At 41.0% G+C, this 25157-nt stretch overlaps 1 non-coding gene across 1 annotated transcript; it reads left to right on the top strand.

Annotated features, from left to right (window-relative positions):
- The first annotated feature begins 21709 nt into the window (after window positions 1-21709).
- On the top strand, window positions 21710-21816 carry LOC111722583. The gene has a single exon (XR_002771333.1). It is a non-coding gene; the product is annotated as a U6 spliceosomal RNA (small nuclear RNA).
- Window positions 21817-25157: the final 3341 nt, after the last annotated feature.

Genomic DNA, 25157 nt, shown 5'->3' with positions numbered 1-25157 from the left:
ACTTTTCAGAGATTCATAAATGAAATAAGGAAAAAGTGGAACAATTTAGATATAGTGTCCTTGAATGTGTCTCAAAAGTACAGCAGCCAGGAGCTCTTCTAGTGCTGAAGAGGACCAGAAAGGACCATGGACTGTAGGAAGCCACCTCTTATCATGACATCAGGTGCCATGCCAGGTACTGATAAGCAATTCAGGAGAAACCTTAGACTTTGCATGTGACAAAGGTTTAGACCTGTGGTTCTCAACCTTCCTAATGCAGCAGCCCTTTAATACAGTTCCTGTGGGTTGGGACCCTTAGGTTGAGAACCGCTGGTTTAGACAAAGCCTTCAAAATATGAAATCAGTTTGCATAAATAAACATACGCTGTAGTCAGTGTTAAAAATTGCCTACATTTAATGCATTTTAATCTATAAACATTGTCTATCTTGTAGATAATAGTGTCACAGAATTCTTTTTACTTTTATATTTTATTTTATTTCATTTTATTTTGTTTTTGAGACAGATTCTCACTCTGTCTCCTGGGCTGGAGCGCTGCCTTGTCATCGTAGCTCACAGCAACCTCAGACTCCTGGCCTCAAACAATCTTCCTGCTTCAGCCTCCTGAATATCACCATGCCTGGCTAGTTTATCTATTTTTAGTAGAGATGGAGTCCCACTCTTGCTTAGGCTGATCTCAAACTCCTGAGCCCAAGCAATCCACCACCAACCCCCTTGGCCTCCTAGAGTGCTGGGATTATAGGCACCCACCATGCCTGGCCCATAGAATTTTTTTAAATATACCAGTTCTATTGACAACTTTCACTGACACAATGACAAAAACAGCTAGTAGTTCTTCACTTTCAAAAACTGTCATGTGAACAAGGATTGAGAAATACAGGCTCTGAATCTCTAATTTCTTAATAAGTCTTAAATTAGAGACTTAAATCTCCACAATTAATGCTCCCTGAAAAATATTCTGGGCAGCAGTAAGCCTGGGAACATGGCATTGTGCAAATAGCTTAATGCAATCATCTGACAGATTTCCTTTGCCGGTCACAATTATTCCTTCATTTTCTAATTATCCCTTCCCTGTGCCAGTAAAAATACAGGTAAAGCACAAAGTCTAATAATGTTCTTGTCCTATAGTTGGCATTCGATAAATATTTGCTGGTTATATGAGTAAACAAACAGATTGAGTTGAAATCAGTTCATTTGTTTGCAAAGAGAGAAGAATGTATATTGGTGCCCAGGAAAGTTCCTATGAGCTCTCCTCTACCCTTGAAAGATTTTCTGAGCTCCATTTCTGTTCTACTTGGGTGACCTTTAAGTGTCTTATTATGGGACTGCTTGAAGCTGTGCAGAAAAAAAAGAAAATACATCTTACAGATCATATTCAGTTATAAAGTTTTATTCTTAAAATAACAAAACACCTGTCTGTTTTGAAAGCTAACCTATAAACCTATTCCTTTTCAGATTATATTTCATTATGCTGTTTTGATTAGAGCTCTGTTTCATTACGCCCTAGGGTGCCAGCATGAAGAGTTAGGTGGAAATAAAATTCTGATTCACGGACTAACAGAAGTAGTGATACTTCACTTCCAGAGTGACCTTTATCTTCACTCTAGAGCTCATTCAAAGAGCTAAAGGTCATGCCAGGCTCAAACGTTCTATATTATCTCTATCTTATACCATGTAGATGCCGGTGTTTATAATCCCACAGCAGACAGTCATTAAAAAAAAAGATACAAATTAGACATCGGTGGGGTCATCTGAGGCCTCCCAGACATGACCTGTTCTTTCTCCATCAGCAGTGAAGATGTCCAACATCGGCACACACTGGCTCTTTGCCACTCGTCGGCTTCTCTAGTTGTGTGTATGCTTTCACAGTGATGAGCGTGGCAAACAATTTAACTCCACAAGAAAGATTTTGGGCCGAGTACAGTGTCTCACGCCTGTAATCCTACCACTCTGGGAGGCACAGTGGGAAGATAGCTTGAGCTTGAGACCAACCTGAGAAAGAGCAAGACCCAGTCTCTACTAAAAATTGAAAAAAACTAGCTGCTCATGGTGTTGGGCACCTGTCGTCCCAGCTACTTGAAAGGCTGAGGCAAGAGGATTGCCTGAGCCCAAGAGATTTAGGTTGCTGTGAGCTATGATGCCACGGCACTCTACCTAGGGCAATAGAGTGAGACTGTGTCTCACAAAAAAGAAAAGAAAAAGAAAAAAATAAGGTTCTGGCTTTTATTGCTTTTATTCTCTCCTGCTGATAAAATTTGTACGAACATGAAAAACTTATTTTGGCTATGTGGACATGGCACGCAAATGCAGACTTCTTTTTTTTTTCACAAAAAAGGACTCTGACCCACATCGATGGGTTGTTTTATAACCCAGTCTTTGGATTACAGAAATCCTAACACCCATATACAACTCTTAGCTGTTTATTTACTTAACAGCATCATGTCAAATCAATAAGCATTATGACAGAACAAGGGGCCATGTGATGTGTATATTAAATTAAGAGATGAAAAAAGCACAGACAGTCTGTTCTTAGATTTTAGCATGGTCATTAACATTAATTAGCTGTGTGACTTCTGCCAACACACTGGACCTCTTCATCCTTAACATTGAGAAGATACATTTATACATAATAATATTGACAATATTTGTGTCCTGATTTATAAACACAAAGTACGCAACCCTAAATAATAAGCAAGAAGCCAACTCCCTAAACGTACAGGGTCTCCTGAGAATTCTACGGGCTGGGAAACTTGACGTCACTCCCAGTGTCCACACTGAAGGGTTATGTTGAGGGAATGCATATGGTCTAAGAAGACATTCTCTTTAACAGCAAATTCATTATTGTAGGAGGAAAAAACACAGTTAGAGTCTAACACAGCCCTGTATAACCCCGTAATGAGGTAACCTAGAACTGACCTATGTCAAATGCCAAAGTTAAGAAAAATGCAGGAAGAAATTATTCTCTTTCATTCCTAATTGAAATATAATGAGGGAGGAATTAAGAGTCCTAAAAAATAGCCATCTCTTTTGGGTGACTCTGATTATTCTTCTTCCAGGATTTTATTCTAGAAATATATACAGAAGTTTATATATTAAGAAACTTAATTGGAAGTCATTTATACTACTTAAAATTGGAAAATAATCTTAAAGTTCAAAAATAAAGGACTAAATTATGCATATTTATAGAATGCAATATTCTGTATAAAACACTGTGTTTTATAAAACTTTGTTAACAAAGAGAAATGCTCATAATATATTAAATTTTAAAAACATGTCCAGGTGTGGTGGCTTAGGCCTATATAAATCCTGCACTCTGGGAGACCAAGGTGAGTACATAGCTTGAGCTCAGGAGTTTGAGAACAGCCTGAGTAAGAGAGAGACCCCATCTCTACTAAAAATAGAAAAATTAGCCAGTTGTGAAGGGCACCTGTAGTTCCAGCTACTCAGGAGTCTGAGGCAGAAGATCCCTTGAGCCCAGGAGTTTGAGGTCATTGCGAGCTATGATGTCACAGCACTCTGGTCTGGACAACAGAGTAAGACTCTGACTAAAAAACAAACAAACAAAAAAAAAAATTAAAGATGTTTACGTCAATATGTATTGGGTGACCTCAACTTTGTTTTACATTATGCCTAAATAACAAGATTTTTTCTACCCTTTTCCTGCATGTACACACACACACACACACACGTATCACTACACACATAAAAATGACCTACACACACTACACACATAATCACTCCCCATTATGTTCTTTGTATGAAAAACTTAGGTTTGATTTCTATTTAGCATTTGTAAGCCCCAGAGTGAAGCAATGCCAAAGCAAGTTTGGAGATTTCATCCCCCCAAAATCTCGGCCCTACAAAGGCTCTGTCAGAACCAGGAGTAGAGGCTGCCCGGACCACACTGGCTTTCTCAGAGCCACTGTGGGGACAAGCCAGGCCCCATCTTGCTGCCCCATGTCCTGGCTTCGTCCTTCCAACCCCCTGTCTCTGAGCGCCCGTGGGCCGCTGCTGTGACTAGTGGTTCACACAGACTGGCAGTGGCTTCCAGAGAGAAAAACCACCAAATTACACACATTGAGCAAGTAAATGTGGAAAACAAAAAGATGGAGGGCTCAGCATGGGTGAGGCTGCCCTTTGTTAAACAAATCTAGTCAAATCCCTTTCGGGTGATCATCTGCAGAGTTGGAAAATGCGGGGGAAGCCAGTCTAAAAACAAAAGGACCCAGTAAGTTGACAAACTTTGCTAAAAAACAAACTAATTTTTACTTATTTATTTCATAATAAAGAAAACGTTAGGCTTCTATGACGGGAGCGCTGTTAACCTTTCCTATCCTGTGGTTGAACATAATGTTTTTTGTTGTTTATACACAAAAATAAAACACTTTATTTTATGTGAGCTAAAATAGAGAATAAAATCATCAGGTGGGTTCATATACGTGTTTTTCTCTTTCAAAACTGGGGATAATTACAAGTAATCCACCAACTTCCTTCCCACCCCAAACAAATAAGAACCGGGGAGTATGCAGGTGGCAGAAATATTAGATTGGAAAAGGTTAAAAAATAAAAATGTCCATTAAGTTCTATGATATTTCTCAAGAAATGCCCTTGTATTGAGTCAGACTGTTGGCCAACCCTGATGGAAATAAAACACCAGTTTGGGAGGACGTGTGCACCAGTTTTCAATACACTCTGCCTCAGTGTGAATGTACTCTGATTCAGACCTAAGTGATCTGAATCTTTAAGATGCAAGAAGCCCTGGGAGCCCAAAGCAGGTGAACTGCTTGAGCTCAGGAGTTCCAGACCAGCCTGACAGGAGCAAGACCTCGTCTCTAAAACTAGCCAGGCACTGTAGCAGGAACCTGTAATCCCAGCTACTTAAGAGGCTGAGGCAGGAGGATCACTTGAGCCCAAGAGCTTGAGGTTTCTATAAGCTATGACGCCACAGCACTGCACCAAGGGTGACAAAGTAAGACTCTGCCTCAAAAAAAGATGAAAAAATAAAAGCAATTTAGCACATGGAGTGGGGTTTGTTTGTTTCTTTTTTTAAGAAGAGATGGTTTCTATCAGGGCTGATGATAGTTAATGTGTGGAAGTTAGCATAGAAAATAGGAAAAGCTGGCCTTGTCCTGGATGTGCCATTAAAAGTGAGAAGTTCTCTGCAATTGGTTTTGAAATCCCATGCCTAGAAGCCAGAAATGTTAGAAGTTAATATACCGTAGAGGAGGGAAAATGCACTTCTGATGTTCACAGAGGATGTTTTCAAGGTGAAACCAAACCCCATACACACAGAGAAGAGCCACATCAGCAGTCTTAGAAATCTTCTCCATATAAACTCCCCATTGCTTACAATGACAGACCGAAAGCAAAGCCACAGGTTGATGGCCTCACTGCCTTCTGTGGCAGCTTTTGAATCCCCCTGCCTTCCTAGGAAGTGACCTCATAGGAAAATGTCAGGTGGGAGGCCCTCATGACACAGGCATTAACACACTTAGGCTGCGTGGGAGAGGGCGTCAAGAACATTTCATAATCAGCAAGTCCCAGTGGGGTGTGATGTCAGCCGGGTCATGGAAGGATTTCCCTCAGTGCACATCTGGGATGTTTTCTGGCATGTTCTATAGCCGGCCACGTGGCTTGAGAGCTGAAATATAGGCCTGAAAGTTACAAGGGTTTGGGGATTACGGAGCTATTGACTGATGAGCTGACTCTACAAAGGTCACACCCTGGTGGTGCTTCAGTCAGCTTAGCTGCAAAATAGGGCACAAAGGCCAGACTTTACTAAAACCAGATGTGGTACCCCAGCTCTGTGCTTCAAATAATATCTTTTTTCAAATGTGGCAATCAAGTCTCTGCTTTTTTTTTTTTTTTTTGCATACTTAAAGTCAATGTCAGCCTGGAATCTACTCTCCCAGTAAGACCTGGGAATAAGACCTGGCAGATTCAATCATTTCATTTGTCAAGTAAAAAAAAGGAAACTGGCAAATATATATGTACACTTTCAAAAAAATGTGTATAGCATGTATTTTTACATGTGTATTTATTTATACACCCCCCACACTTAAACATTTTACATATCAAATGACTTTGATTCTTGGTTAGACAATAAATAAATCAATCCTAATCTTTTCTTCTTTTTTTATTTCAGATTAATGTGAGGGTACAAACACCTAGGTTACCATGTTTGTATACGTTAGATAGAGTGCCTTATGTAGTTGCGTCTGGCACCCAGGCGGTGTGCCCTTACATTGTGCCCATTAAGTGAGAGCTCCCCATCTCCCTCTCTCCTCTCCTCTGCCCCCCCATTTGAACTCAATTAAGGTTTTCTCTTGTGTGGGCGTGTATTTGTTCATCTACTGACTTCGTATTAGCATTGAGGACATTGGATACTTGTTCTTCCATTCTTGTGATACTTTAGTAAGAAAAATGTATTTCAACTCCATCCAGGTTAATACAAAAGATGTAAAGTCTCCATCTTTAATGGCTGAATAGTATTCCAGGGTGTACATGTACCACAGCTTGTTAATCCATTCCTGGGTTGTTTCCACATCTCGGCAATTGTAAATTGAGCTGTGACAAATAATCTAGTGCAAATGTCCTTATGATAAAATGCCTTTTTTTTTCTTCTGTGTAGAATCCTGTAATGGGATTATAGGATCAAATGGAAGGTCTAATTTGGTTCTCCGAGGATTCTCCATACTTCTTTCCAAAGAGGCTATAATCCTCTTGGGAAGGATTTGTAATCTTTTCAGTTAAGATAACTTCTGAACTATTTTAGGATTTCCCTAGTTGGTGTTCTTCAATTACTGGTAGAGGAACAAGTCTGTGTCTTTCGGATTTAACCTGAGCTGTGGACCAGGGTATCAATGTTCCCCTCTTCAGACTTCACCAGAGCCAGATGACAGGGAGAGTTCTAAGGGTAACTACACCAGACAGAAAGCAGTCCTGCTAAGGGGCACGGCTCTGTTTAATGCATCACTTCCCTGAGTCCAGCACTCCCGCTAAGTAAAGCCAAGGCGCAATCCTGCCAGGATCCCTGCAAACACCCACAATCCCCTTTCACCAACTCAAAGCAAGGTAGGCTCCAACTGTGATAAGTGGATGGCCGGCAGTCCTCTTTGTGGAAACTGTACCATATTTCAATAGAAAATGCAGCTGGCTACAAAAATCAAAGAGCTATCCATCTGTCTCCTCAGCTAGAAAATAACAATAAACTAAGGAATCATGCATCGTACTCATCTTTTTGAACTGGTAGGTAAATACTCACAGTTTGTTGATAGTGGCAAAAAAATGACAGGCAATATTTTTGTGCTGCAAAACTCAGTACAAACCATGGTAAACAGAAAAATTAATTGCCTCCCAGCCCTGCTAATTGTGTGGAACTTCTAAGGCAGTGAGGCACAAGCAGCTAACACTTGTTCCTCATCAAATGACCCAAAAGGTAGGAAGATTAAGGACAAAAACAAAAAGCGGGACAATTGCAAAGTGAAATGACACTGTACACTATTTTGTGCAGATGCCCCATAGACAAATGAAAAAGTCAGTCCAGGAATGCTTTTACCAGATGCTATTTTTTTTTTGACACTAGTCTCAGTCTGCCACCCTGAGTAGAGTCCTGTGGCATCATCATAGCTCACAGCAACCTCAAACTCCTGGGTTCAAGAAATCCTCCTGCCGCAGCCTCCCAAGTGTCTGGGACTACAGGTGCCCACCACCATGCCCAGCTACTTTTTTTATTTTTATTAGAAACAGGTTCTCACTCTTGCTCAGGCTGGTCTTGAACTCCTAAGCTCAAACAATCCACCTGCCTCAGCCTCCCAGAGTGCTGGGATTACAGGCGTGAGCCACAGCATCTGGTCTTACCAAACAATATTATACCAGTGCCCAAGTGACAATGTACATCACAAAATTTGGAACTAAAGGAAAAAATAAACCACTTATTTGAAAAATCATTGACAATTACAGGTAGTTACATCTTTAATGGCTCTTTGAGGTTTCATCCTTTCCTACCTGCCTCAAGCAGTTTGCTGCTCCGAGGGAAAATCCGGACTTGGCAAACTGAAGATACTGTATGTAACATAAGTCACAATGACAACACCACTGAGCACAGAGGCAATATGCGATGATGGGTTTAGGATGCAGCATAGGATTAAAAGTACTAGGCACTAGGGACAGAGTGATCTGGGAAAAAGCCAATCATCAGGGGTGGCCCTGAGCACTGAAAACCACTCTCACTAGACACCGCACACTGTCCCAGCCCTGAGTCATATTCAGCAGTGGCAACAAAAAGCAAGACAGAAGTGCAGTACACAGAATGTGTTGAGAGTTAAACCGTGCAGTTAAAGAAAAACTCCTTGTTTCTTAACCTTGACTCTGAAGCTCGCCGCTGTGCTGTATTTTCTATGCCTGAGATTTCAATAAAGGCCTGTGAGATCGTGAGGAGGGGCTGCACCCTCGTCTGTCCACGTGGAGGGCTTGCTGGTGTCGGCCTCCCCAGGTTCCTCAGTTCAGTGCAAATGCACTGAGTAGGTGGTATTATTCTGCATTGAGCCGCGCCGATAGACACAATTGTACTTATGAAACTCAAAATTCTCCTCACGGAAACGCCTAATTTGTTTTTTGTGAGACATAGTCGTTGACATAGTCGTCTGACTATGTTCAGACAGGTATTGCTTGGGAAGCAAGACCATTTCAGCAGAACCTGAAATCTTTGCGCAGCAGACGTGGCCTCACTATATGTGACCAAAACATGGACCTCAGTCATGCTCTCTACATGGAAGAACTGGGTTTGCCACATAACACTGTGGTCTTTAGGAAACCAAGCACACCTTTTAAAGTTTTGTCCAAGGGTTTGATCTATTGCATAATGAACATGGCAAACTCTTTTGGCCCATGGTTAAAAAAAAGAAAAAAAGAAAAACAATAGTGAATCTCACCAAGACTTGGATCGAAGTGTGGACAATAGAAGGACATGGCATAAATTGCCTGGTGGGTTTGAGATCACTGGGTATCAAATCTCAGCTAAATCAGGTCTCCGGCTCACTTTCTCCCAGGCTGAGTGCACTGAGGTGACACGTTCTAACTTGGCCTGCCCACCGCGCCAGTTTCGTCCACATACCTTAGCTACTGCTACTCATCTCAGGAAGCCACGAGACTGAGTTCTGTGTGGTTAACAGTTGAAAATCCCAGCGATAACTAGGTAAGAATGCGTGGTTATACGCTACACAGGTGGTGTACAGGTGGGGCACCTGATCACCTTCCCAGCCTTGATTTTCCTCTCTCTAACCAGTGTTTTCCAATCTTTTTTTACCTCACGGCACACTCAAACCTACACTTAAACTTTGGCAACATGCTTAACTTATGTCCATCAAAAACAAAAAAGAATATAGTTTTTGTACTTTGAATTTCTTTCAAAAAGAATCTAGTTAATGATCTTTAAAAATTTTTCCTGGCACCTCTAAGATTCTCTTGCAGCACACTGGCACACCTATTTAAAATCACTCCTCCAACTAAAGTGCTTTGGGCCATCAGGGAATGTCAACTTCAGGATGAATAAGAGTCACCAGCTGAGTTTCATAAACATGCAGACACAGTAGTTCTACCGCAGGGACCACATCTTTGTGTCTAACAAATCTTTCACAGGGTTCTGACACCAAAGGGCTACAAACCGAACTTGCTGAAACTGAAAGAGGGATGGTGCTTGAAGTTCCAGCCAATCCCTTGGTTCCAAAGCATCCAAATATACCAGCGTTTTTCAACATTTTAATCTCATGGCACACTTGAACCTATAGCTAAACTTCCACAGCACACCTCAATTATATTGATCAAAAAAAGAATGATAAAAAGAATATACTTACTGTGCTTTGAACTTCTTTTGAAAATAACTTAATTAATGATCTTTAAAATTTTTCATGGCATACTGGCTGCAAAATCACTGCAATATGCTAACCAGGCAGTCCCTAGCAAATCAAGCAACCAGACTCTTAGCTCAGGGAATGCCTTCTCATGTCAAAGCAAACCAAGTTAGGATAATAAATTTCCCGAAAATTCTTGTTATCGTTCTCAGTATCAATATGATTACGGTATTTATTCAGCTGCCTTGACTCATACACAGATGCAGATTTGCCAAGGTCACCTGTCTCTACCGTTTAAATTTGGGAGATACAAGATACCTAAAGCCATTTATTTTAAAGACTCAAATTTTGTCAAAACAATTGATGGTACATGGTTCACCCCGCATATTAAGAACCTTTCTAGAGAGAAGAAGATTACTAAGGACTGACCTCCCCAGGCCAGTTGCTGTGCTCTGTGATGTATTAAGTTGTCCTGGTTGGAACTGCAGCCATGACCACGTAGTGGTGTGTCCAGCGACAAATTACACACGTGTTCTGGGGCATCCAGACTGCTGTGCACCCAGAAGGCACCTGTAGGAAGTTTTTCGAAAGAACAGCAATATGTTTTACTGGATCTGACAAACCTCATAAAACTTAAATAATGTCACTCTTTATAAGCATTTTGTTTAATACAGATGAACACATGGAGGGCATTGAGGATGATATTTAATTTTTTCCATATGTGAATTTAATACCACATAGACATTGCAGCCCCTGTTTGCTAATTTTCCACCATGTGGCAGCCATTTATCTGTATTTTTTAAAACACTTACCAGATTACAGAGCAGAGCTTCAGAGGCAGCAACTCTGAGCGGGCTGCAGGGTATCCCTGCAACTTAGACCTGAGTCTCAGGAAGAGGTGGTGACTCTTGACGGTATTTTTATGACCGCTCTTGCTGGTTTTTAGAGGAATGAAAATGTGAGTCTGCAAAACCACATGCTAATGTACCTCTAAAAATAGAGTTGATTAATGCGACTCCTTCTGACTCCAGAAATAGAGGTCCGCACCTAGGATTCAGCTCTTCCAGAAATGCTTATGAATGGTAAGCTTACAAAGAAACCGCTACCAGGGATTTGAAAAAGTGGACTGGACCCAGAATCTTAACTGCTAGTTACTGAAGAGTAACCTAGATATGTCATTTAATGTTTGCTGTGTGTATATTTATAATATCTTAAATCAGGGCTGGATGTGGAGGCTCAATCCTGTAACCCCAGCACTCTGAGAGGCTCAGGCAGGTAGATTGCTTGAACTCAGGAGTATAAGACCAGCCTGAGCCAGAGTGAGATCCCTGTCTCTACTAAAAATAGAAAAAACTAAGCTGTGTGTGGTGATAGGAGCTTGCAGTTCCAACTACTTGGGAGGCTGAGGCAGGAAGATCACTTGAGCCCAGGAGTTTGAGGTTGCTGTAACTCCACCAGGGCACAGAGTGAGACTGTCTCAAAGTAAATAAATAAATAAATACACAAATGCATATGTATCTACAATCAGCACAATAATACTTGCCTTCATTTTCATATCATAGAAAAGAATAGAATTAGCCAAGTTAGAGGAAAAAATACGTCTTAATACTAGCTGAAATTTATCTATTAAAAGCAAAAATGGGGAAGTTGGATCTTTCAGAACAGGAAAGGACAAAAGTCTCTCTACGTATTCATTTTCTGTCTTATTGTAAGATGGCTTTGAGTAACCTAATGCAGAAATTCTTAGAAAGAGAGAAAACCTCATTGGCAAGATGTTTGGATACACAGTAAAGACACAAACCACTGACCAGCATCCCTGCCACCTAATGTGATAAACCCACATGAAGGCCAAGCATGGTGGTTCACACCTATAATCCCAGGACTTAGGAGGCTGAGGAGGGTACATTGCCTGAGCTCACGAGTTCGAAACCAAGCTGAACAAGAGCAAGACCCCATCTCTAAAAAATAGCCAGGTGGTGTGGTGGGTGCCTATAGTCCCAGCTACCTAAGAGGCTGAGGCAAGAGAATCACTTGAACCCAAGAGTTTGAGATTGCTATGAGATAAGATGTCATGGCACCATACCAAGGGTGACCAAGTAAGACTCTATCTCAAAAAAAAAAAACTACATGAAGGTGCTCTGAGGACTTTGAAGCTCTTTCCAAATGTTAGTAATTATTATTAACACAGTGATATTGACCAGAAACCTGGAACCACCAGCCAGGCCTACTCTGGATTCTATCATCAAAAATAAATATACCACACCATATACCTATTTGATGATTCCCATCTATCTGGCCCAGAATAAAAAAATACCCTTTCAAAATCATCTACTCTTGGGGAAATGTGTTTTATATCCCAGAACCAATTGCAGTTAATTCTCACAAGTTTAAGTGGTTTAGGACCAAGTCTATTTCACACATAACTGAATCCTCTGGACAACTTATGTAGAAAAACTTAAAATACACACATAGGTTTCTCCATGGGGGCCTCCCAACACAGAATGGGCAATAGGCACAATGGTCTAATTTTCAGGCTTGCAAAATTAGCAGGGGCAGCCACCAGAGTGGAAAGGGATAAAGGCTACCTGCCAGGATTCTGGAATGATCTCTGCCACCACTCTGCCCAAGTGTATAATGGAACCAAAAGTCCTACAGGGTTTGACTCAAGCAAAGAAAATGTAGCAGCCTCAATTCCTATGACTAATTAAATCTTTCTCTCCAGTCTCCATGGTGTTGGGTTACTGAAGGGAGCTGGCAGAGGACACATTCACCTGCCCACCTAATGATGTCTTACCCTCCTGTGGTTCTAATAGGTTTGTAGCAACTAGCTCTGTCTTGGGGTAAATGTTCATTCTCTCAGGTATCCATGGAGTGGCTCATGAGGGGTGTACATGCTATAAGGAAGGGGATTTGGGTTCTTCGAGCCCTGCTAATCTCTGATGTAGAGCCACCACCTTGCCATGTCCCCTGGCACCTTGCTGTGGTCCCCACTGAGTCTGCCTGGCAGCTTATGATTCATTTTCTTTTCTTGGTCACTTCCTGGTGAAGTGGGGCTGTTGACACTTTTTCCCCACCCCCCATCACCCCCAAGTCTGTCCCACAGTCAGCATGTGTCTCTTGGAGGACTGTCTAAGGTCTTAGCAGTAGGATCAGGTAACCAAGGTGGCCGCTGACAGCAGGGCCCAGTGGTCAGCAGAGCTAATGACCATCTAATTCTCCCATATGGCATCTGAGGACTCAGTGCACTAACCCAGGATCCCTCTGCCCCACCAGACCATTTTACTCTGGGAGAGCAGCCCCATGCTACTGAAGGGTCTTCTTCCCAAAGATGAGTTTAGCAAGCAGGAAAACACGCCCTTTGCCTTTGGTTTCCCCTCAACCTAGTGAGCCACACCTTAGTGAGATTTCAGCCCAGATGGGGGATCACACTGCTGGTGCCACCTGTCCATCTCCCCCCTCTACCCACAGAGATGCCCTGGCTTCCTCCACAGCAAGTAATAGGACTCTCCAAGACTACACGCTGGTTCTTTCTACCTCATAGCTTGTAGTACAACTCTGCAATCAAGTCAGATCACAGATGCATTTATAGAATCTAAAAAAAAAAAAATTTAGGAAACTCATTTCTACCTCTCCAAACTGGCTTTTTGGCTTATAATAGGCTCAGAGATCCTATTTTGGATATCATAAGCAGAACATCATTTCTAGAACAATTCCAGCATGGTGAGAGATTCCTATATTCTCCACATTATAGGCAGAAAGCCAATGATACCAGAAGGGAGGGTGGCAGGCCACTTCATCCCCACACACAAACACAGGGGACCCTGGAAATTCCCTTTCCCCATCACAACCCCCCCCACACACACACACATGCAGACATGCATACACACAGCCCCTCTTGGCCACTTTGTATTATGGCTTCTCAGGAATGGAAGATTATGTTATGTATTCCACCCAGTATCACTGATTCCATGAACCATTCTGCAGTGATACATTCAATTCTGATTCAACTCCAGTTCTGATTTCTTATGATTCTAAAATTTTTACATTCTGCTTTTGAATTGTTATGTTTCCATTAGTGTCAAGACTTTATAGTTTTCTTCTCTTTCAAATGCTCTGAATCTCAGAATTTTCTAAATAGCATAAACATAAGTAAATAATGCTTAACAGGATTTGATGGCCAAAGTCCTTAGTATTTGTAAAGTATCAATTCAGGCCAAGCCTGGTAGCTCATACCTGTAATTCCAGCACTCTGGGAGGTCAAGGCAGGTAGACTCCTTGAGCTCAGGAGTTCAAAACCAGCTGGAGCAAGAGTAAGACCCTGTCTCTACTAAAAATAGAAAAACCAGCCAGGCATGATGGCAGATACCTGTAGTCCCAGGAGGGACTCAGGAAGCTGAAGCAGGAGGATTTCTTAAGCCCAGGAGTCTGAAGTTGCTGAGAACTATGATACCACAGCACTCTACCCAGAGGGACAGAGTGAGACTCTGTCTCAAGAAAATAAAATAAAATATCAATTCAGAATTCAATCATTATCTTACCTGTTCCCATAATATAGTTTGTGTTCTTAAAATGATATGCCAAATTTGTTATTAATCCTTAATTACATTACGTTTTTCCACCAGAAATGGTAATAATAATATACCATAAAGGGGAGGATCTTATTCTTAAGAGTAGATTTGGGGATCTGGAGGCTTTCTACAAAGATCTACATCATTTAGATACAGACAGTCTCCTGAATTTACAAATAATCTTCGCATAAGGCAGAAAATTAGCCATTAGTGTTTTGTAAAAGTAGATGGATATCATTTTGGCTGCTGCTCTTGAATACAACTTGGAGTGAGAGGTATTCTAAATCCAGTTTAACTAACCAGAAATAACCCTCCTAGCAGACTGGGTGCCTAGGTCTTTGTAATACTGTTCTCTACTAAAAGAAACAGGCCTACTTCAAGAAATGCCTGGTATCAGCCTTAGGATAGAATAGATATGAGATAAAACTGGAATACCTTGTTATGCCAGAAAGCAACATAAATGCTCAAAAAAAAAAGATGGGGACATCACACAGAAATAGGAGGCAGGTGAAGGGTATCCCCAGGGGCCCAACCTGGAATAATTTGAACACGAGGATCATTAAGGACAATGATGAACTACACACCACTGAAAATATGGCATTAATGAGCCCAAACCAATAATCAATAGGCAAGTGAGTCAGTGGGGGCGGGGGGGAAGAGAGATCTTGCTTACAGAATGCTGAGTATCGGCAAGCAGATGTGAAAACACACGGTCCTCTCTCCACAGCCTTTACAGTGAACGGTGGCTCAGGCCGAGTCACCGAGAGGTGCTGGATCTAGGGGAGAGATGAATATTTTCGTGATCTCCCAGAGACAGCTTATTAGTGGTCAAAGGAAAAAAATACACGGGGCAAATTGAAATTGGGGGACACTTTGACCAGGTGGAAATTAACATCCATGCCAAGGAACAGTTAAACATCACCTGCCCTGGAGGAAAGACATGACTCTGTTGGCTGGGAAAGCACAACCCAGACCCAGCCAGGAGGAGCTGCCAGACAGGCCCAAAGTCAGGGACATTCTCTTTCTTTAAAAGGGATTTCAAAATGTCAACGTCATGAAAGGCAAAAACAGGCTGTAGAAATGTTCTGGGGGAATGAAAGGGACAGGACAGCCTGTTCCCAAGTTGGTTCAAGGAGGAAAGGGGACCAGAAAGGACATTACTGTGTCAATTGGCCCAACTGAAATGTGATGGTACTTTGATAAAATTATGGAACAACATTTAATGTACCCAAGTTGATAACGATGTTGTATTTAACAGACTATTCAGGCTGGGATTGGCAGCTCACACCTGCAATCCTTACATTCTGGGAGGCTGAGGTATGGGAGGATCACTTGAGTTCAGGAGTTTGAGACTAGCCTGAATAAGGGCAAGACCCTATCTCTACTAACCAGAGGAAAAAAATTAGCCAGGCATAGTGGCAGGTGCCTGTAGTCCCAGCTACTTAAGAGGCCAAGGCAGAAGGATTGCCTGGGCTCAGGAGTTTGAGGCTACTGTGAGCTATTATGACACTATAACACTGTCCCCATGGTAACCGAGTGAGATCTGTGTCAAAAAAAAAAAAAAAAAACAGAGGGAGAATATATCCATATTCTTCAGAAATATATGCCGAAGTTTTTAAAATCATGATGAGTGCAGTTTACTTTCAAATGGTACAGGATATAAAAAGATTACACACACACACACACACACACAGGGCAAGAAAATACAGAGAAAATAAATGAGAAAGAAAACGGAAAAAAATGTTAAAAGTAGATTAATCCAGGTAAAAGGAACATAGGTGCCCTACATCTTATTCTAGCTCTATTCTATAAATGTGAAACTATTTTCAAATCAAAGGTTTCTAAAAATGTTTCTTTTCCTTACATGTACATACAGTTGGGTGGCTTTATCGCAACCTTTCTGAAAAATATGTCACAAGCCCATGGGTAAATAAGATAATTTCATGTTGCTTTTAAATAAGTTTGATGAGAAACAATAGAAAAATTAAGGAGGAAACTGAAACAGCTGAAAGACAAACCACATATTGACATATAAAATCATGCACCTTAATTGAACAGAAGACATTCTGTTAACTAAAACTATGCACAAAGAGTGAGATTATGAAAACATTTTTACATCATTCTCTTTCAAAGTCACGTAATTTAAATTTACATAATTCACAGATGACTTAAGACTAATGGTCAAAATAGGACAGAACGTCCTCCTTCATAGAACGATAGTAGTTGTCCGTGTAAACAAATGTACAGTATTTTGTTTTTCTGAGCACTGAGAGTGCCGCTGTTTCCTCTGGATCAGCAGGTAAATGAAAACAACCTCCCTTCCCGGTTCTGTGATGTGTTAAGAGTTTTGATTCAGGAACTTAAAACATTTCTCAAATTGTTGGTAAACTTTTTTTTCTCCTTTTAGGTGCTTGGTGTCTTTACAGATTTACTTGTGAGCATGTTTTTTAAAGAGGGAAGCTAAATGTTTGAGAGTAATATTTAAATAAAGAAAGTATCTTACTGTCCTAAATCTTCTGTTCTGGCAGGGATAAACACTTCAAAGAACTGCAGTGAAAACTCTAATTTATGACAGAATTTCAGAGAATAAGAAATAGGTGGTGGCTTTCTGGAGGAGGGATTTCTTGTCTCCTCAAATTATACCAGGTAAAACCCACTGTAAATTTTTTAAGGGCCTACCCTCTGGCTACTGCCTGCAAGAGGATAAATAAACTGGCTTTAACAACAGTTGAAATGGGATCTCAGAAAGGGAAAACATAACATGAACATATAACATTTAAAGCTAACACAAAGTCAAACATGCAAATTTTGTACTTTGAACAAAGCTTGCATTTTTCTTTTTTTACCATAAGGGTTAGACCACGAAAACACAATATTTTTGCTTAGATAATGATCAAGGTTCCTTTTGAACTCTGTGACAGAATCTCATGATACCTTTTCAGATCTAAATCAGCACTCACACACTGTCACACAGCACCTCTGAGAACCTGAGGCGACATCCCTCTTCAAAGGACCAAGTTCCAACCTCAAGACCTTACTCCCCACAGCCTCCCTGGTGCTGTGCTTTCAAGCTCTCTCCTGGGCTTTCAGCAGCACGGCACACCCTAGTCATCCAGTGAAATTGCAAAACCCTATGTTCCTACAGGGGAGGAGGAAAAGGACACACAAAATCATGGCAGCAGGTGGCACAATATCCACCTGGTGACATAACTCCCAGAGTGAGTCACTTAAACACTCAGCCAGGCTCTATTTACAGGCCCTTCAGGGCATGGAAAAAGCCCTCTATGGGGTAAAAAAATTCCGCAGAGCCTTCTATGATTCTGTGGAGTTCAGCTGGGTGCTCCCTGTGACAGTCACCTGGGCACACTGGGCTGGAGTGTCCACAGGGACCCACTGATACGGCTATCCCCTGGGAGCTCACCTAGAAGGCTTCCACATCTGGGCTTCTCAAATAGGGGGACAGTTTTCCAAGAGTGAGGATTTCAAGAGGAAGGAAGTAGAAGTCACTCAAGGCCGGGGCTAGATATTCCAAAATGCCTTTTCCTCCATATTCTACCCTCAGAGCAATCCCAAGGCCAGTGTGGAGGGTCCTCTCTGCCTGCCTCTAGGTAGGAAGGGCAGCAAGCAAGGTGCACACCATCTGGGACACCAGCCAGCAGTTGGCACAACTCATCCCCGTGTGCCCACTTCACAGTCAAGTCCGGTTAAGTCCAAACTCTCCCAAGTCACCTAGTCCTTGGCCTCCCTGCTGTTCTGACAATCAGGATTTTGTTAGGCAGGGACAAGGAAGAAAGGGAACAGGCGCTCTGTCTAGGGGTGTCCACTGAGAAACAGATGATGCTAGCAGATGTCTTGTCTACCAGGAGGGACAAACTGACCAGAAGGGCACTGCTAAGAAAGAACAGATGACATGTCAAGGGGATCCCAAAGGATGGAGCAGATGTTTGGTCTGCAGTAGAGGGTCGCCAAGGACTGACCTACCAAAAAGAGGCAGAGAAACCACAAAGTAGAAATATGATAAGGGCCTCAATGAGGTCACAGTATCCCTAAATGGCCCGCCCTCATTAACATAGTGAAAATCACACCCACAGGCACCATGACAGTTTACAAATACCATGGCAACCGCTAGAAATTGCCTTACAAGGAGAGAAAAGAGGGAGCTTCCCAGTTCTAGGAATTCTTCTCCCTTGTGCAAGAAAAACCATGAATATCACCCCCCACCAAGCTTAAAACAAAATTAGGGAATCAGGACAAAAGGTGAAATCTTGCAACCTCAGGGTCTCCTCCACTGGCCTATTCCTTCTCTGGAACGTGCTGTGCTTTTATCTTCAATAAACTTTGCACTCTGCCTGCCTGCACCTGCTTGCTCTGCTCATTTACGCCCTTGACTCTGTACTAGTGACCATTCTTAGTACTGGGACCCAAGAACTATAGAACAGTGCACCTGACACCTGGCCCCCACACCTGAAATCTGAGTGACTCCACCCGACATCTAGCATATACATAAACCCTAAATAAGAGCCTTGTCCACCTATGCACACTTCAACCCATGTTTTAGGAATGATTATTTCCTGAAAGCTGACTTTTAATCAATGGTCCTTCCACATTTTCCTTGCTCAGGTACCAATCTTCTCTCTTCCCTGTGGCCTTTTTATTTGCCAATTGTTATAAATTAGCATGTCAGAAGTTCACAGTCATGTAGCACAACATCACACCCATAATATAATTTGTGCCTCCAGTGAAGGAGTTATACTTCCAAAGCAGACATCATTAGTAAACAGAGGAATTTCATTACCTGGTTAAAACTTCTTTTTCTAGAAAAAAAATAAAACACACTAGTCATACTTCAGGAATGGTTTCAACAACTTTTTTTTTTTTTTGATTTTTAGGATTGTTTATCAGGAGTTGCTGGTGAGCAATTAGAAATAATTTCAGTATTCGCCAGTAGTGAAATGGCCAAATAAATATCACAATTCTAATGGGAAAGTTAAAAAGAAAATTGTTAGAGCTATGGCACGACATGGATTTATCTCTAATACATATTGTTATTTTTGTGGTAAGACATTTATAATTTACTCTTAGTTGTTTTGAAATGTGCCCTTGCATTGTGCCCATTCAGCGAGATCCCAGCAAATGCCCTCTCTCATCCCTCCACTAGTGCTACCCCCTCCCCTCCCCTCTCCTTCCTCTCCCCTCCTTCTTACTGGTCTATATTTGTGATTTGCCATTTGTATGGATGTGTAAGTGATTACATATTAGTTTCATAATAGTATTGAGTGCATTGGATACTTTTCATTCCATTCTTGAGAGACTTTACTAAGAAGACTACGTTCCAACTCCATCCAGGTAAACATAAAAGATATAAAGTCTCCCAAAAATATAAAAGATAAGGCAGGCAGAAAGACAGGGAAAGAGTTTTTAATCTGTGTTAAATCTATTCTTACATTGAGTAAATCACTTTTCCTTGGATTTATCTAAGTGTTCCCTATAAATAAATGACACTGTTTTCCAGTAATTGCTGACTAGTAAACAGCAATTACTGCCTCCATTTTTGGTTAATGAGAGATAAAACTCTCACCAAATAGACCCATTTGTAGATAGTGGGGGTCATTCTCAGGATGCTTGGGAGGACTCTTTTGGCAGGTGATTCTGGTCTAGTCCACACAGCATTCCAAAGAAAAATTAATCCATCTTAGGGAGCAGCCAATCCTTCCTCTGAGGGGGTTATGCCCAGTATGGCTGTCACCTGTAGTTCTCAGATACTCTGAGAAAAACATGATGTAATCTACTATTCAAAGTGAGAAAAACATGATGTCATCTACTACTCAAAGGGAAAAAAATGTGATGTCACCTACTACTCAAAGCAAGAAAAAACATGATGTCATTTACTACTCAAAGCAACATCTGCCTCTGAGCACCAGACATGACAAGCTGAGACAAATGGTTTCTAAATTCTAGAGTTAAGAAGGTGATAAGTAGAAACATAACTGCAAAAGAAACATTATTATATAGAGACTAAGGTAAAAAAGAGTTATAGGGGAAAAGAGACATAATTGAAGTTAAAAGATATCAAAGTGCAATAAACACAATCATATAATAAATTTTTTGGAGACAGTCTCACTTTGTCACCCTCAGGAGAGTGCTGAGGTGTCATAGCTCACAGCAACCTCAAACTCTTGGACACAAATGATCCTCTTGCCTCAGCCTCCACTGTAGCTGGGATTACAGGTGCCTGCCATAATGCCCAGCTATTTTTAGAGATGGAATCTCACTGTTGCTCAGGCTGGTCTCCAGCTCCTGAGGTCAGGCAATCCACCCGCCTCAGCCTCCCAGAGTGCTTTGATTACAGGCACAAGCCACTATGTGTGGCCAAATAATACTCTTTGTAGTCCAACTAGATTTCATATATGTCGACATGTACCTTGTTTTGTATAATCTTCACATGCCTCACGCTCTGTAAAATAAGTCCAATTTGGGGTACTAATTTCATTCTTAAAGCATTTTCGTGTTTTCCTTAAAGCAGCCCTAAGAGGACAAAATATCCCCCACTCTACTTCAGAGAAAGCTGAAACCAAAGCCTTCTTAGATTCTGACCTCTAAAATTGGCTTTTTGGACATTCCCTTAAAGAAATTAGCCTAAGCAATTTCAGCAAGAAAATGAGTTTGCTGTTTCACTTTCTTACATACTTAAGACAGAATGGAAAATAGACATCTTGAAACAAATTAAAATACAGTTGGCCCTCTGTACTCCAGGGTTTCACAAATGCAGACTCAACATATACAGATGGAAATCCATGAGTAGAGAGTGTGACTATGCTGACTGGACTATTATATTTTCCATCCACATCTGCTTCATGTGGACACTGCAAATTAGACCTCTTTCCGTGATTAAAGGGAATTATTCATTTAAGAAGAAAATAATATATGTATATATATGTGTGTATATATATATATATATATATATGGTGTTTTTTTTGCAGGTTTTTTTTTTTTTGGCTGGGGCTGGGTTTGAACCTGCCACCTCCTGCATATGGGGCCAGTGCCCTACTTCTTTGAGCCACAGGCGCCACCCCCAGTAAATATAATTACTATTGAAAAACATGAAGTATCCTCATCACTAGTAATGTCTTCTTATAAGATAAAATGTCTTAATAGTCATTAAGAAATAATTCATTGGCCAGGCATGGCAGCTCACTCTGGGAGGCCAAGTCAGGTAGATAGCTTGAGCTAAGGAGATTGATAACAGCCTGAATAAGAGTGACACCTTGTCTCTACTAAAAATAGAAAAATTAGTGCTCACTTTGGCAGCACATATACTAAAATTGGAATGATACAGAGAAGATTAGCATGGCCCCTGCACAAGGATGACATGCAAATTCATGAAGGCTTCCATATTTTTAAAAAAGTAGAAAAATTAGCTGGGCATGATGAAGGTGCCTGTAACCCCCAGACACTCGGGAGGGTGAGTCACGAAAGTAGCTTGAGTCCAGGAGTTTGAGGCTGCTGTGAGCTAGGTTGAGGCCACAGCACTCTAGGGCAACAGAGTGAAACCTTGTCTCAGAAAGAAAAGAAAAGAAAACAATTAAGAAGAAATAATTCATTGCTCATTGCTCAATGACAGCAAACAATTATATTTGGCAACAGATTTCTGGACGTAACCTAATTTTATTAAAAATGTGGCCATCAAAATCTGGGTAATTTATTTTAGAGAAGAATCATGCACTTGTAATTTCTCAGTTGATCTTGGCAAAGAACTCAGGGGCCCCCTGTGGTGTGCAACTTGGATTCATACAAATGATCCAAGGGACAGCTGCCGCCTAAACAAGTAAGGGCAGCCATCAGGAAGAATGGAGTCTGAGCCTCTCTGTAGGAGACATCTACAGGGCACCAAAATTGATTCATTTTGCTTGAGTTGAGGCGATCTGAATATACCAGCAGGATACAAACCTGCTTTAAAATATAGTCTCACTGAAACAATGCAGTTGTGTCAGCAAGGTGGAAATGAATTAATCGTTTGGGATGCAGCAGCCAGACAGTCTGAGAACAGAGCTAACTTGGCACCATTTCGTGGATTTAACTTCAAAGTTTTCAAGCTCTGCTTCTACAGCCCCTAACTAGGCATTTTACATTTACTTGTCACTCTTCCGTCTCCAAAAGTGGAGAAGCAGTTGTAAGAAGTAGTAAAATTATGAGAGTAAACTGGAAGAAATGTTTTGGATAAGAGCTGTAACATTTACAGCAGATTGCGCTATTATAAATCCAGCCCTGTGCCAACCAACGCGGCTCATAGATCACAGAGATGGTCGGTGGTGAAGTGGATGGGATATTGATTCCTGCAGGAAAATAAAAGGCTATAAAACAAAAGATGATTAACATGAAATCGTTGAGTGAAGCAAAGTCTTAATAGACTGGGACTTGTTAAATAAAAGCGAGTGAGTGAGTTACAGATCACTTACAGCAGAATCCTTTTCATTACATATTAAAATTCTTCTGTGTGTGTTTTTACTTTCCTGCACGTTATTGATCCAGATTCACCCAGTGAAAAACACCCAAAATTAACATGCCAGAGTGGGGGGAGTAACCAAATCTGGGAAGCTTCAGAATCAAAGAAAAAGCACTTAAAAAGCAATGCCCATCAGGGCCTTCACACCTATCAACGATGTCAGGAAATAAAGCTGTTCTTTTTTTCTCTCATTTCACAAAGTCCCCTACAATGTCTCGCTGCCGGGCCGTGTGCACCTCTCTCTTTTTAATAAATACAGCTGCAATGCAGCTCTGAAGCCTCACTTGCTGCTTAAAATACACAGGATTCCATGAACAGATGTATTTCTAAAATATTCTTCAAGTAAGTTTCCAGGGCCAAGCAGTTTTTTTCTATCAAAGTCACTAAACAAAGGAAGTACACCCCATGTTCCCTCCGCCCCGTGTACACACTAACACATACTGCCGCCACCACTGCCACCAGCGTGAGTCCTGCTATACAAACCTGAAAATACTGAAACAAGGTTTTCATTGAAGATCTTTCCTGGAGGGAGCGTCAACTAAACTGTTCATAAAGGCAAAATTATTCCTGTTATGCTTCTAATTATTAGCACACGACATAAAATATCAATGAGAAAACACTGCCTATTAGCAAGATTATACAAAAAGATTAATTGTACCAGGCACATGGATTTCAGTGTTTAGTAAATTTTCCCCCAAATTCCTCTTTTGTCCCTTTCATATGAGTTTTCCCCTAGCCTCTGTAAAAATGACACAAAATGGCAATCCACTCTTTGCATTCTTTCAGAATTTGCTCCATCATTAAAGGAAAAAAAAACTGGCATGAATAGAAAAGGTGGACAATTCCCAATTTGTGAAAGTCCAATGTAATACCAGCAATTCTCAATGGGTCATGGCGGGGAAGAAGGATGGAAGAATTAGAATCATTGAGAAATATTTTCCCTCAAAGTGAAATCACAACACTATACAAATATTATATCGTATTTCCCCACTTTTATTTTCCTTTTGGAAGGCAGTGGGTTTTTTTTTTTTTATTTCAGAATAATGTGAGGTTACAATGTTTCTATTTGTTAGGTAGAGTCCCTGTTGTAGTTGTGTCCCGCACCCAGGAGATGTGCCATGTGCCCTTACATTGTGCCCATTAGGTGGGAGCTCACCAATCCCCCTCCCTCCTCTTCACTACCCTTCATTTTTCCTTCTTCCTCTTCCCTTCTTCTCCCTCCCCCCAGTTTGAATTTAATTGAGTTTTTTTCTTGTGTGGGTGTGTATGAGATCATCTACTGGCTTCATATTAGTACTGAGAACATTGGATGATTGCTTTTCCATTCTTGTGATACTTTACTAAGAAGAAAGTTTCAACTCCATCCAGGTTAATACAAAAGATGTAAATTGCTCATCCATGGTATAAATATGCCACAAATTATTAATCCATTCTTGGCTTGATAGGCATTTAGGTTGTTTCCACATCTTTGGCGATTATAAATTGAGCTTCTATAAAATAATCTAATGCAAAAGTTCTTATGAGAAAATGATTATTTGTGTTCTTGATAGATGCCTAGTAATGGGAATTGAGGGATCAAATGAAAGGTCTATTTTGAGTTATTTAAGGATTCTCCATACTATTTTCCAAAGAGGCTCTATTAGTTTGTGTCCCACCAGCAGTGCAAAAGTGTTCCCTTCTCTGTGCACCAGCATCTGCAGCTTTGGAAGGCAGTGGTTTTAAGCTCAGACAGACTGGCCTAAGTCTCTGTCAGCTTCCATGTGTTCATATATAAAATTAAAGTGATGATCCCTGTCACAGAGGATAAGGAGACCCACTAAGAGAAGCATACTCCTTTTAAAGCACTGGATCTTTACCTGGTACAAGGTAAGCCCTGGCAAACTGAATGTTATTATTCTTATCGTATTGTGCAAATTGTTTTTGCTATCTTTATCTTTAAAAAATATAAAGCTTCCTGGAAATAATAGTCTCCAAGGACCTTCTACCCTGGGTTATCCACGAAGTGAGTCAGGGGGTTGCAAATGAGAAGAGTCAGCAGCCACCACAGTCTGCAGGAGAGCTGGCTCCCCCTGTGCATTTATCCTTTTTTTAAATTTTTTTATTAAATCATAACTTTGTACACTGATGCATATATGAGGTTCAGGGTCCTGCTTCAATATACAAAGTGAAATATTTACATTGAACTAAGTAACACATCCATTACAATTATACTCATTTCTTTTTTTTTTTTTTTTTTT

Source organism: Otolemur garnettii, unplaced genomic scaffold (genome assembly GCF_000181295.1).
Source record: "Otolemur garnettii isolate 467f Iridium unplaced genomic scaffold, OtoGar3 scaffold00280, whole genome shotgun sequence".
Classification (NCBI taxonomy): domain Eukaryota; kingdom Metazoa; phylum Chordata; class Mammalia; order Primates; family Galagidae; genus Otolemur; species Otolemur garnettii.
Note: the sequence above shows the minus strand (reverse complement) of the source record. Positions and strands in the feature narration are given on the sequence as shown.